The sequence below is a fragment of the Sorex araneus genome, chromosome X (assembly GCF_027595985.1).
Source record: "Sorex araneus isolate mSorAra2 chromosome X, mSorAra2.pri, whole genome shotgun sequence".
NCBI lineage: Eukaryota > Metazoa > Chordata > Mammalia > Eulipotyphla > Soricidae > Sorex > Sorex araneus.
In genome coordinates this window covers 27471234-27485571 of record NC_073313.1, presented here as the reverse complement: position 1 = coordinate 27485571, position 14338 = coordinate 27471234, and positions in this window count along the sequence as shown.

The following is a 14338-nucleotide window of genomic DNA, read 5'->3' as shown; positions in this document are numbered from 1 at the left end:
TGTATTTGCTTATTTTTTTCCAGTCATGCCTAGGAATTGGAGAAAAGAGTGATATAGCTTGATGACAGCAAGATCTACATTCCACAGTTAGCCTATGGTGGTAAAGTAAGAGTCTTCTTATATTTGATTTATATTTAAAAGAATTTTTAGTTTTAATTTGTGGCAGAAATAGGGGAAAGTATGTCTGCCCCATATTTTTAAACAACATCCAAACTTATTTTTAGTTAAATGATCTTTATAAGCAGTGGGTTTTACCCACATTTAATTAATTTTATTCTGATTATGTTATTCATCATAACTATTTCTTCATTTACTAATATGTGCCAAATGCTAACCATATTGCTAGTGTTATATTACTGCAGACCATCCTGTGGGAAAACAATCAAGTGTTTATGGAGATTGTTATTGATTTGAATTTGTGATAATAGTTTATATAGTTCTAGAAATAGAATATGATCTATACATTTTAGTGTTAGAGCCACTGCTTGCTCAAAGAGTTATTTGAATTATTTCCATGGTCTACATAATTAAATAGTGTCACTTACTACCAAATATAACCTCAAAACTCTGCAATTCTACATCATTATCCCTTTATATACTTGTTTTATAATTCACCTATATAATAACGTTTGTCACATTCTCTTCCAAAGATATAGCAGATATAATACATCATCCATGTATTTTTCTACCCTATGCTCTTCACTTCCTGTAATTCTCAGTTTCCAGTAGGATTCATTTTCTTTTCATCCAAAGAATTTCTTTCTTCTTTCATCACTACTTGCATTGCTGATTGTCTGAAAACCAAGTATGTAATGTTTGTTTATGCAAATTTGCCTTACAGAGTTATCAGCTTGGAAGGGTAATTTTGACATACATACAATTCTGGGTTGGATATTTCATCTTTTTATCATTGTAATGGTACCACTTAGCTTTTTTCCTCTTTTCCCTGTATTCTGTGGAGAAAGTGGCCCACTTGAGAACCATTGCTTCAAGTTAAGTAGTGATACATTTAACTCTTTGGAATTTTTGGTGTATGGAGTGCTTTTTCATTTCTTTAGATTTTTTTATGTATATGGATCATTATTATGTATATATTAAGCATACAGGCTACTAGGGGCCAGAGAAATAGTATGGTTGTTGGGCACTGGCGGGGTCCTGGCCAGTTGACCCCAGCACACTGGAATATGATCCCCTGAAGTTGCTGGACTTACTCCCTACCGGAGAGGGAGTGGGAAGGGGAGAAGCCTCTGCCCTGGCCCTCTGCCACCACCGAGAAAGAGACCAACAAAAAAGGTCCCTGAGCAGAGCCCGGGAGTCTGGTGGTCAAGCAGTCTCCGTTTATTGACTCTTACACAGGGGTTTTTATGCACACAGGCTTGGGGGTTGGGGCATTCCATGCATGTATCACGCTTATCTCATGGAGCTCAGTACAGATGCTAGTTAATGATTTGTATTCCGAATCTCAGGGCGGGGTTAACTAGCTCAGGCAAATGTTAACTGTCACACCTCTCATCCCATTGTCTCCTCAGCCAGAGTGCCTGTGTGTGGAATGGTGGAGCAAGCCCCTGGACCCCTGTAAGCAGGGCTGGCTCTTGCTTTCAGGGGCAGGGGTTTTGGTCAAAGTCTCAGGCTGGCTGCTGAGACCCCAACAGGGCAACCGCCTTGATCCAGGTTCAATCCCCAGCACCCCATATAGTCTCTAGAACCCACCAGGACCAATACCTGAGCACTGCCGGATGTGGCTCAAAAATTTAAAAAAATAAATTAATATAATGCTTTAAAAACTTAAGTAATTCAATCAAATGAATTCACATAGATAATGACTTTTAACTTATAGTATCAAAACTTAAAACCCTGTTTTAAAATACCTAAAAGTATCTGGATAGACTACAAACACTTTCCTGTCGGTATCAAACAGTTTATTAATAAAATATTTGAAAACTATCAGTAGCTCATGTCAATAAGAATCATTCCATGTATGTCAGGGTCCTGGCCAGTTGACCCCGGCACACTGGAGTATGAGCCCCGAAGTCACTGGACTTACCTAGCTCAGGCAAATGTTAATAATTGTCACACCTTTCATCCCATCGTCTCTCAACCAGAGTGCCTGTGTGGAATGCAGAAGGGTGTGGGATGCAGGGCCCCTGGGCCCCTGTAAACAGGGCCGGCTCTTGCTTTCAGGGGCAGGGGGTTTAGTCAAAGTCTCAGGTTGGCTGCTGAGACCCCAACACATATATAATTTAATTCATTATGTGAAAAAATTCCCATATTTAATGTACCTGAGCTCACCACAACCCAACTTTTAATTTCTTACTAAATAGATAAAAATTTCTGGACAGATTACATACAAATTAAAATAATTTAAGCATATTTGAAAGTAAAACTATATTTAAAGCTGTTTATAATTGCTGATCTGAGTCTAGTATTGATGTGGACAAGTGATAGTAATAGCTAAAAGTCTGCTTCTCCTGCTCTTCCTCTTCATCCTGCTCTCCTCTCCCTGCTCTCCTCTCCCTCCTCTCTCTCAATCCCTCCCTCTCCCTTATTTCCTTTCTTCCCCTCTCCCTCCTCCTCCTCTACTTCCTCCTCTCTCTTCTCCTCCCCTGCCTTCTCTTTCCCTGATCCTTCCTTCTCCCTCCTCCCTCCTCCTCCTCCTCTTTTCCTTTTTGATGTTTCTATGATGACTGGATGTTGCACACATTTGGTTGTAGTACTGGCCAGGAAGTGCACACTTGGTTGCAGAGCTTGCTTGGTTTTGCTTGCAGTGCTTGCTTGTTTTAGGTTGCAGTGCTTACATGCTTTTTGGCTGCAGTGCTTGCCAGAACTTGCACACTTTGTCTCTACTGCCCTTGGGTATTAGTCTTACACTAGGTTATTTTATATTCCACAAATGAGTGCAATTGTTCTCTGTCTATTCTTTTTAGTATTCAGTTGTGTAGATGTACCATAGTTGTTTGAATCATCTGTTCGCAGGCACTGTTTTTCTTTTCCAGATTCTGCCTAATGTAAACAGCGTTACAGTGAATATGCGAGTGCAAATATCATTTCTACTGTGTTTTATGTACCCCTAAGGTATATTCTCAGAAGTGGTGTTGCTGGGTCATGTGGGAACTCAATTTCTAGTTTTTTAAGGAATGCCCATATTGTTTTCCAAAACAGCTGGACCATTCTGCGTTCCCACCAACAATGAATGGGAGTTCCCTTCTCCCCACATCAATGCCAGCACTGGTTGTTCTTGTTCTTTTTGATGTGCGCCAGTACTGTGTTGTAAGATGATATATCATTGTTGTTTTGATTTGTATCTCCCTGATGATTACTGATGTGGAGCATTTTTTCATGTGCCTTTTGGCCATTTGTATTTTTTTTTTTTGCAGAAATTTATGTTCATTTCCTCTCCCTATTTTTGATGGGTTTGGAGGTGTTTTTCTAGTAAAGTTCTACAAGTGTCTTATATATCCTGGATATTAACCCTTTGTCTGATGGGTATTGGGTAAATAATTTTTTGCATTCCATGTACTGTCTCTGTACTTTGGTCACCATTTCTTTTGAGGTATGGAAACTTCTTAGTTTAATGTAGTCCCCTTTGTTTATGTTTGTTTCCAACTGCTTGGTCCAGTTGGGATAGAGAAGGTTGATGATTGAACAATGTTGCTTGGACAGATTGTTTTGGACGGGAGATGCGTGCTGAGAGCAGACAAAGGAACAAACATGATGGCCTCTCAGTATCTGTATTGCAAATCATAATGTCCCAAAGTAGAGAGAGAGTAAGAAGGAAACTGCTTGCCATAGAGGCAAGTGGTGAGGTAAAGTGGGGGTTGAGGGGAGAGATACTGGGAACATTGTGGTGGGAAAGTTGCACTGGTGGAGGGCTGGGTGTTCGATCATTGTATGACTGAAACTCAATCATGAAAGCTTTGTAACTGTATTTCATGGTGATTCAATAAAAATTTGAAAAAATTAAATAAAACTTGTGGTTGGAAAAAAATAGAAGTTGTACACTTTAGTTGTGATGCTGGCACATACTTGATTGTGGTACTTGTTAAATGTAGTTCACTTTGTTGTGGCACGGGGTATCCCAGCTAAGAAACAGAGTTGCTAGATGGCATGATTTTAAGATTGTCTGCAACATTTTGCATCCCAGAAGCTCTTTTTATTAGTGATTATATTAATGATTCAGTTTGCCTCTATCTCTCCAGCCTTTGTCACTAACTTTTATGCCAGTTATTTTTACATGTATCATGATAACCTCAGTGTGGTTTTAATCTCTTTTGGCTAAGGGTTATGATGATGAACATATTTTCATGTATTTACTTGTCACCTATGTGTGCTCCTTGGTGAAAGTTTTGTTTATATATTTCGTTTATAAATTTTCAAATTAATTATTTTATATTCTTGAATGTTGAGACTTTTTTGTATATTCTACATACTTTTCTGTTCTTTATTGGGTATATGTCTTGAAAACGTTTTCTTCAAAAAATAGCTTTTCTCTTAATTATTTTAATTTTATTGACATGAAGAAAATTTAAATAATAGTCTAATGATCATATTTTTCCATATATGTACATTTATATATATTTATTTATGGAGGTCACACACCCACTGGTGCTCAGAGATCACTCCTGAAGGTGTTTGGGAGACCATTTGGGGTGCCGAGGAATTGAACCTTGGTTAGCCCATGCAAAGTAAGAGCACCCTGCCCAGTGTTCTATCTCTAGAGCCCTCATGGATTATATTTTTTGGTGTTCTTTGATATTAACTCTTTCCTTAGTCCTATATCCAAAGATTTATTTTATTTCTGCTGCTTTATAAAAATAATATTTAAATTTATAAGTCACTATGAGTTAATTTATATTTTGTGAGATTTAGGTATATGTTTATAATTTTGCTTATGGATGGATATCCAATTGTTTTAGCACGTTTTGTTGAAAAGTGTAACTTGCCAATTCAATTAAAATTTGCTTTTCTCTCTTTAAAAAAACCGTTGTCTATTAAATTGTGTAATCACCAAGAGACCAGGAAACTTGTGGCTCTCTCTTGCTGCCTGTGTTTGGTGGTCTTCTGCTGCTTCCCCACCCGGGATGGCTGATGCCATGGGTGGACGAAGGAGGAAACAAGGGCCAGGCAGGTTGGTGATCAGTTGCCGTTTACTCCGTTCTCCCCACGCGTCTGTTCCAATCTCAGTAAACCCCTCATTCCCGTCTCCTCCTGTCTCCCTCGCTCATCTCTGTGCTCCCACTCACTGCCTTGGTCTCTCTCTAGTCTCTCCCAACTCTTACACCTAGGTCCAGTAACACAATCAACATATCAAAGACCTTCCTGATCCCCTGCAGCCAGGATATCCAAGGCAGACATACCACCTAGGGGGTTTTCTCCTTTCCTTAGTCCAATATCTTAATTAACATCTTAGTTCTACTTTTTAATATTAGTTATTTTGTATGGACACAGTAAGAGATACATTAAGCTTGTAGGGTGGCTCTCCTGGAGACATCTTGCTATAGATCTCAGGCTACAGTGCTCAGGCCAGATTAATCTATCCTAACTCTAACAGGACACTAATCTAGTTGTTACTTTTTGGATCATGACAGAATTTGTCCATGACCATGCTCTTAACTTACAGTTAAGTATTATGGCGCTTTGGCCTGGCCCATTTTGATGCCAGGACAGCTCACAGCTTGTCCCTCATTGGAACCCTGCTTTTGGGGTGCTAGGAAGTAAGGGCAACTGTGGCTTAAGTCAAGAGAACAGATGCCCAGGAGTGAATATTATTCAGTCAATTAATTCCCAAGTTACAAAAGCATAACATTAACTGTCTTTTTGTGTCTATACAAAAAGGACATTACTCTTAATTAACTATACAAAGGACTTAAGGAGAAGAGAAAAGCAATATTTACAAGTTAACAGAGTCTGATTAGGAAGTAAAGGTGATTGACTTGATCTGTTGGGGAAGAAGAGCACAAAGAGGTTACAGATAAAAACAGAGGATTGGGCTTGCCTCAAGAGCACTGTTATGGGATAAGCCTAATAAACCTAAGCTCCCTGTGACAAGGCAGAAAGGACAAACCAATGTTATCTTACATTCAACTTTCTAAAATTTATGGATACACTGATCTCCAAGTTGTTATCTATGGGGCACCCTTGGAAGAAGCTGACTGAGTCTCCATCTTTCCAAAGCTCTAGAAGCTGTACCCACACCCCACAGCTGTTCTCATAAAAATGGTCCAACTCCACTGCTTCTTAACTAATTTCTATGGAGACATTAAACAGACAAAAATTTCAGCTACACCAGTTTTCAGGTGTAAAAACTCTAGGGTCTTCTCAGAGTAGGGAATGGAGGTTACCTCCCCTTCCCTCACATGTACTTCTTGAATCCTGGGCAGCCACACCCAGACCCCACAGCTACCATCATTTAAAGTTATCAGCTCAGTTGTATAGATTCACTGAGTTTCTGGAGTGTTTGGCCACATATGTAGCTGCGTGTCACCTCCAAATTTCACAATTCCAGTTGGAATACAGTAACTTAGATAGGAAAGTAACCTAAAAGCCAATTAAGTACAATAAAAACAATAAAGCAGAAGGCTCAACTAACAACAAACAGACAAGGAATTAATGGCCCCCTGGTGAGATATAACAATTTACACGAATTTTCTTTTATTATAGTATTGTTTGATAACGAACTCATTAGCTATTTTATTGTAACAAGCAGTATAAAATAAATATTTTGTACTTTTTAGGAGGACAAGCATGAGGAGAAGTATAGAAAATGGAGACATGGTGGAAGGAAGGTCACTCTAATGGTGGAATCAGTGCTGAGATATTGAATCCCCATAACCCTGTATTATGAACAACTTTTTAAAATTAATTTTTTTTAGTGAATCACCATGATGAACAGTTACAAACTTATGAACTTTCATGTTTGCATCTCAGTCATAAAGTGATAGTTTACATCCCATGTCCAATGCCCATTTTCCTCCACCAATGTTCCCAGTATCCCTCCCCCGCACCCCAACCCCCACCAACCCACTCTGCCTCTGTGGCAGGGCATTGCCTTTTGTTCACTCTCCTTTTGGGTGTTGTAGTTTGCAATAGAGATATTGAGTGGCCATCATGTTCGGTCTATAGTCTACTTTCGGCATGCATCTTTCAACCCGAGTGGGTCCTCCCAAAATCCTCAACTAGGTCTTCCCTTTTCTATTTCAGCTGCCTTTTCCCCTAGCATGTGAGGCCAGTTTCCAAGCTGTGGGGCAGACCTCCTGGTCCTTATCTCTACTACTCTTGGGTGTAAGTCTCCCATTCTGTTACTTTATATTCCACAGATGAGTGTGATCTTTCTATGTTTGTCCCTCTCTTTCTGACTCATTTCACTTAGCATGATACTTTCCATGTAGATCCACTTATATGAAAATCTAATGACTTCATCTTTTCTGACAGCTGTACAGTATTCCATTGTGAAGATGTACCTTTAACCATTCATCTGTTTTTGGGCACTCCAATTCTTTCCAGATTTTGTCTATTGTAAACAGTGCTGCAATGAACATGCAGATGTCATTTCTACTATACCTTTTTGCCTCTCTGGGATATATTTCCAGCAGTGGTATTGCTGGGTCAAATGGGAGCTCAATTTCTCTCTCTGTTTCTTCGTTTTATATTTTGGGGAAAAGAGGTGGTATTTGTTTTTAGGTCACACCTGGTCATGTACAAGGTTTGCTCTTGGCTCTATAGAGATCACTCCTGGTAGTGTTTGGGGAACCATATGGAGTGCCAAGGATTGAACTGAGGTTGGCTGCATGCAAGACAAGCACCCCATCTGCTGTACTATTGCTCTGGCCCCTCTCCCCATTTTTTGATCAGGTTTTTAGATTTTTCTTTCTCTTAAGCTCTAATGGGTGAGCACAGGTACTTTTGTGGGTGAAACTCTCACCAATAGGGCTGGAACATTCCTGGGGTTGGTGAGAGTAGCCTCAGATACATTGGGTAGTCGTTCTTTCTGCATGTTTGTCAAAAGGTAAATTTCCAGGATGACAATGAGTAATTTTTTTCTCTAAAAAGGGGGAAGTAGGGGCTGGAGTGATAGCATAGCGGGTAGGGCGTTTGCCTTGCACGTGGCTGACCCGGGTTCGAATCCCAGCATCCCATATGGTCCCCTGAGCACTGCCAGGAGTAATTCCTGAGTGCAGAGCCAGGAGTAACCCCTGTGCATTGCCATGTGTGACCCAAAAACCAAAAAAAAAAAGGGGGGGGAAGTAGACAAAGTAAGTTTGGGAATCTCTGGTCTGCATCCTTTGTCGTCAACAAGTTGCTGGATGCTTAAATTAAATGTCTGCTATAAATAAGGCAAAACCAAACCAAAAGAAAATGTCCTCAAAAGGGACGAAATTAACAAATTTATTATTGTGTTGTTTCATGGATCCTGTTGTCCCTAACTATTTTCCTTTTTCTTGCCATAATTCAGAATCTTCTCATGTTTATTTCATATATAACACCCAGGAGTTTTAGTTGTATTTAGGAGGAAAATGGGTGTGGGCTAAGGAATATGGCTTTACGTTTTCTTAGAAGTGAAGAGTCAGAGGTTTTTAACCCAAATGGCTTTTACAATTGGTAGACTTATTTTCTTGCCATTATAAGATTAATTCCTTCCTGCCTCCCTGCCTTCCTTCTTCCCTTCCTCTCTCCTTCCTTTCTTCTTCTCTCTCTCTCTGTCTTTCTTTTGTTTGTTTGTTCTTGTTGGGGGTTAGGGGCGCACACCCAGTAGTACTCAGGGCTTAGTCCTGGCTCAGGGATCTCTCCTGGTAGGGCTGGGGTACTATATGTGATGCACGGTATCCAAACCAGGTCGGCCATGTACAAGGCAAACTCTACCTGCTATACTATCACTCAAGCCTTTCATATCTTCTTTTTAAAGAATCAGTTTTTCAGTTTTATTATCATAGCTTACAACAGTACTGATTTATCGCTTTATACGTGCATGCTGCTGTATTTTGCCCACCACCAGAGTATCAAGATCCCATTACAAAGCAGTGACCCTTCCTGTCTCTTCCTTTAGCTCTTCCAGTGTACATTTCCATTGACTATATTTTAGGACTTGTTTTCTTTGGGGAAAATCTAATCACATGCAAAATATATTTCTCTATATTGTATTTATGAAAAATATCATCTGTTATTTGTATATTTTTCTACCTCACTTCATTAAGCATGACATTACTCCCTCCAGGTCCATCCAAGTTGAAAATCAGTGCAAAATTTCACCTTTTCTCATAGCTGAGTAGTATTCCATTGTATGTGTAAAGGTAGCACTGCACTATAGCATTGTCATCTCGTTGCTCATCGATTTCCTTGAGCGGGCACCAGTAATGTCTCCATTGTGAAACGTTGTAACTAGTTTTGGCATATTGAATACGCCACGGGTAGCTTGCCAAGCTCTGCCGTGCGGGCAGGATACTCTCAGTAGCTTGCCGGGCTCTCCGAGAAGGGCAAAGGAATCAAACCCGAGTCAGCCACGTGGTGTAAAGGTAATGTATATACATATACACACACCATAATTTTTTTATTCACTTATTGTTGTTGGGCACTTGGGTTGTTTCCAAGTACTGGCTATAGTAAATAATGCTGCAGTGAACAAAGATATCAATATGTCCTTTCAAATTAATGTTTTTTATGTCCTTGATCAATATTCAGTCAGTATTGGTCATCATAATTTTTGTGTCTTTCACTGTAACTTATGTAAGAGGAATGGAATGATCTCTTACCATCACTTTAAATTGCATGGGTGTAACCAAGTCCTGGTTCTTTTTTGTTCCCCAGGAGGCCTATTAAAAGGTAGAGATAAATCTCAGGCCTGATATGAATTCTTTCAGTTCTGTTCACACTTTATATGTATGGATGGTTCTTTTTGATAGCAAGCTGAATTTTCTATATGAAATACTGTGAGGATTAATTGAAGACCCAGGAGCATTTTCTTTTGCTTTGCAGAGGCCAATAGCATGGGGACAGTTCATCTCATAGCAATTAGGGAGCGATTCATATTCAATTCAAGTTGGTGACATTTTGACTTCCCTTCCCCACACCCCCACCCCCACCACACACACACACACACAAAACCTAAGAGTTAACTATTTAAGAAAATACCAGTGAGAGGATCCTAGAAATGGGGGTGAGGTTGAAGTAAACCCCTGTGCTCTAGAGACCAAGACAAAATTCATTTAAAGGAAAGAGATATGGCCACATACATTTCCTACCCCAAGCCACTGTAGCACTTGCAGAGAAGACCGTCAAAGCAATCAGTTCCTCCAATTACAAAAAAAGAAAACACAGTGGGAATAACCATTTCACCACTTTCACATTGTGAGTTTCTTATGGTAGCCCTTACTCTGACCACTCAACACTAGGATCACAGGGGAATTTGGGGAGTTCAACCACTGTGAATCTGACTGTTGACGGAGAATTAGGGAAAGTCTTTGAACAACCAGCACTGGGATCGTTGGCAGACCAACTTCAAATCTGCAGTGTCCAAATAGTATTCAGAACAAATAAGGATTGAAAAGATTGGCTTTATCGGGACTGTTCCTGTTTCCAGGTCACATGGACACGAAGAGAATAGGAATAGGGAATGTCCAGTGGTCCCCTGGGTTGCTTCCGCCAGTCTCTCCCTAGTGCACCTCCAGCTTTTATGGGCTGCTGAGACTGCTGGAAGCCTGGGTCATCTGCTTAGTTTCTCAGTTTCCACTTCTGTGAACTAACCAGAGCCTAGAAGAAAAAAGAAAAAACAATGTAGGTCTCACTTCCTGGGCTTCTCTTCAATGATGTAGTTCTTTGGTTTCCTGGTGCTTTCAAACATATGTTTTAAACATGCTTGCAACTTCCCTAATTTTTGTTAGCACCAAACTTAGGCTATACTCTGAATGACCATTACTTCAAGCTTATGTTTCAATAATAAATATTTCATAAAATGTATTTAAAATGTTTTAGGGAGTGGGAAGGTAGCACCCGGGCAAGTGGTCCATGCTTTCGAGCATCAGACTCCCATTCGATCAGTGGCACTGGGTGTGACCTTTGTGGCCCCTGACACCAAAGGGTATGAGTCCCACTGCATCCTTGCTCCCTAGCATTGAACCATCTGCTCTAGCTGGCCAAGTATCACTGGGAGTGATCCCTGGACCTGCTGAGCACTGCTTATGATGCGCCTCCCCTGACCAAAAAAAGAAGGAAAAAAAGGAAAAAAAAAGTTTTAGTTTGTAGTGTTTTCCCTCCTATAACTAATTCATTCTGTGTATTTACTTAAGCTAAAGGATCTTTCTACAAAGTGCATTTTTCTTTATATTTTAGCTTATTTCACTTAAATATTTATTGATTTTAATAAAACTTTTTTCATTTCCCAAAATGTTCCAGGTACGATTAAATGATGTTGATTTTTACTGATTTTATAGCCTGGAGGCCAAATATGAGTAAACAACTATATTATTTAAGATAAACATTGGGAAAATTTATTATCTGGTCATACTACCTAATTATTACTCATTACTTTTTATATCATTTTCAATTATTGTTATAGGAATTAGCATGTAAATCAGCATCATTTTTGTGGGACATAAACTAAGGAAATATTTATGAAGGCACTATGATTTACAAAGTTAAGCATAGTTGAGTTTCAGTCATACAATGTTCCCGTTCACCAATCTCACTGCCATTATCAGCTTCCCTCCACTGATGTCCCCAGTTTCCCTCCACCCCTTAGCCTGCCTCCTTGACCTGCCTGCCTCCTTGACAGGGACATTTAAAAGTTTAGTTGTAGTTTGCATCTTGCGCTTTCAGTTTTAGCGGCTCTGTGATTATAGTACACCATACCTCTACCCATCGTCGTGCCTGAGGCCACTGCCTGCTGCCCTTGTTACTTTCCATTCACCTTTTCTTCTCCCCTCAATTTCTTTCCTGCCCTGTCCTCCTTCCTATACCCTGGGTGAAAGGCGATGTAGGTATCTCCCATTTAATATCTTGCATTCCTTCATCCTGTTATTTTATCTACCACAGATAAATGAGGTCATTCTGTGTTTGTCCTTTTTATGACTTACTTCACTTAACATTATATCCTCCAGTTCCATCCAAGTTGCAGTAAATTGCATGACTTCATTGTTCCATGAAGCTGCATAATATTCTATTGTGTATGTGTCCTACACCTTCATAATCCTCTCTATCATTGGACATCTAGATTGATTCCATAGCTTACTAAATCCTGCAGTGAATAAGGGTGTGCATCTATCTTTTGAATGAGTAATTTTTGTGTCTTTGGGGTAGGCACCAAGAAATGGGATTGTTAGGTCATATCAAAGCTCAATTTTTACTTTCATGAGAAATTTTCATACTGTTTTCTATAGGGGTTGAACCAGACAACATTCCCACCAGCAGTGGATAAGAATTCTTTATTCACCACCAACACAGATTGTTACCACTTTTTTTATGTGCCATTCTCACGGGTATGAGATATTGACATCTTGATTTGGATTTCCCTGATACTAAGGGATTATTGTTTTTCTGGTGACTGTTAACAGACCATCTGCCTGTCTTCTTCAGCGAAGTGTCTGTTCGTTGCCTCTCCCTGTTTCTTTGGTTTTTTGGTTTTCATATGTTTGTTTGCTTTGGTCACACCTGACCCTGTGCAGGGCTTACTCCTGGCAGTTAGAGATCACTCTTGGTAGTGCTCAGGGAACCATCATCATCATCATCATCATCATCCCATTGATAGTCAAATTTCTCGAGTGGCCTCAGTAACATCTCCATTCGTCCTAGCCCTGAGATTTTAGAAGCCTCTCTCTACTCGTCCTTCCCAATGATGCCACATTGGAGGCTCATTCAGGGTCAGGGGAATGAGACCCAGCTTGTTACTGGTTTTGGCATATGGATACACCATGGGGAGTTTGCGAGGCTCTCCCATGTCAGCAGGAAACTCGGTAGCTTGCCAGTTTCTCCCAGAGGGAGATATCTCGAGGCTGCTTTGCAGGGGAGCTTGCTTTTAAGTCTCTGGATGTTGGCTGTTGGTGGGATTACATAGCGCCGGGGGCAGTCCCTGGGTGTGACCGCCTAGCTACTGGAAAATGGGAGATCTGGGCAGAAGAGGCCAAGTTTAGAGGTCTCAGCCCCGGGGCCCACACACCTGGGTTCTTCTGCCGGTACCTTCATGCTTGAGGCTCGTCTGAACGTGTGGAGAGGGGTCTTGAGCTGGCTGTGGCTAGGCTCCGGAGGTCTTCGGCCACCGGGAGCTCTGCTTGGGGCGGGGAGGGAAGCTGGAGCCCATCCCCTCTGAGGGGCCCTGGGGAAGACAGCCAGGCTCGAGGGCAAGAGACTTTCTGAGTCGCTCTCTTCCGGGAGCTCAGGGAACCATATGAGATTAAACCCAGGTTTCCTGCCTACAAGGCAAGCACCCTACCTGCTATACTATTGATCTAGCAACTCTCCCCATTTTTTGATAGGATTTGGAGTTTTCATTTTCTTAAAGCTCTGTGAGTACTTTGTATATTTAAAATACCAACTTTTTTATCTAATGTTTTGAGTGCAAACATTTTCTCTATGCAGTTCAGTGTCTTAATTTTAGCATGTGTGTCTTTTGTCATGCAGAAATTGTAATTTGCTATAGTCCCATTTGTTTTTGAATGAGTTTTTATCTTAATGTGTTCTGCTTTTAATTATGATAGTCTTATCCCCATCTAAGTGTGTTTATATTTGCATTTAATTCCTGTTGTTTGTGGTCTTGTTGACATATATTTTGCATCTATAACACAATTTACTATTCTCACTTTATAAAGTCAGGTATATCTGAAAAATAAAGTTGTTTTTATGTTTGTGCAAATATTTTCACTGCTTATCTTGGTTACTTTCTGGGATTCATTTCCCCTTTCCCTATGTTGTTACTGTGATGAGTGGGGAGTCTTGGTGTTTTCTTGCTTGGTTGGTGTGCCCACCGGAGGTCATGCTTTCTAGCCATTGGGTGCCTCTATATCTTATAGTTGCAGTGGTCACAACTATACATTTTAGTTGTGGTGCCCACACAGACCTCGCCATGGTGTACTATAGACCACACACTCATGTTGTGATACTAGAGTTCCCAGGAACATACATGACTCATGTGAGAAGACCAGGAATTGAATTAATTGCTTCATTCTTGCAAGGTAGTCAATTTGGCATTGAACAATCCCCCAGACATACTGAAGTTCTTAATTCCCACAAAGTGTCTTCCTCTAGCCTCAGAGCTGAGCTGCGGTAATGTTACTTGTAGGTTGTCCAGAAATAAATGGTCTCATGTTTGATGGTGTGATGTGCCTAATTTTAGTCTCAGTTTGGTGGGATAATTTTT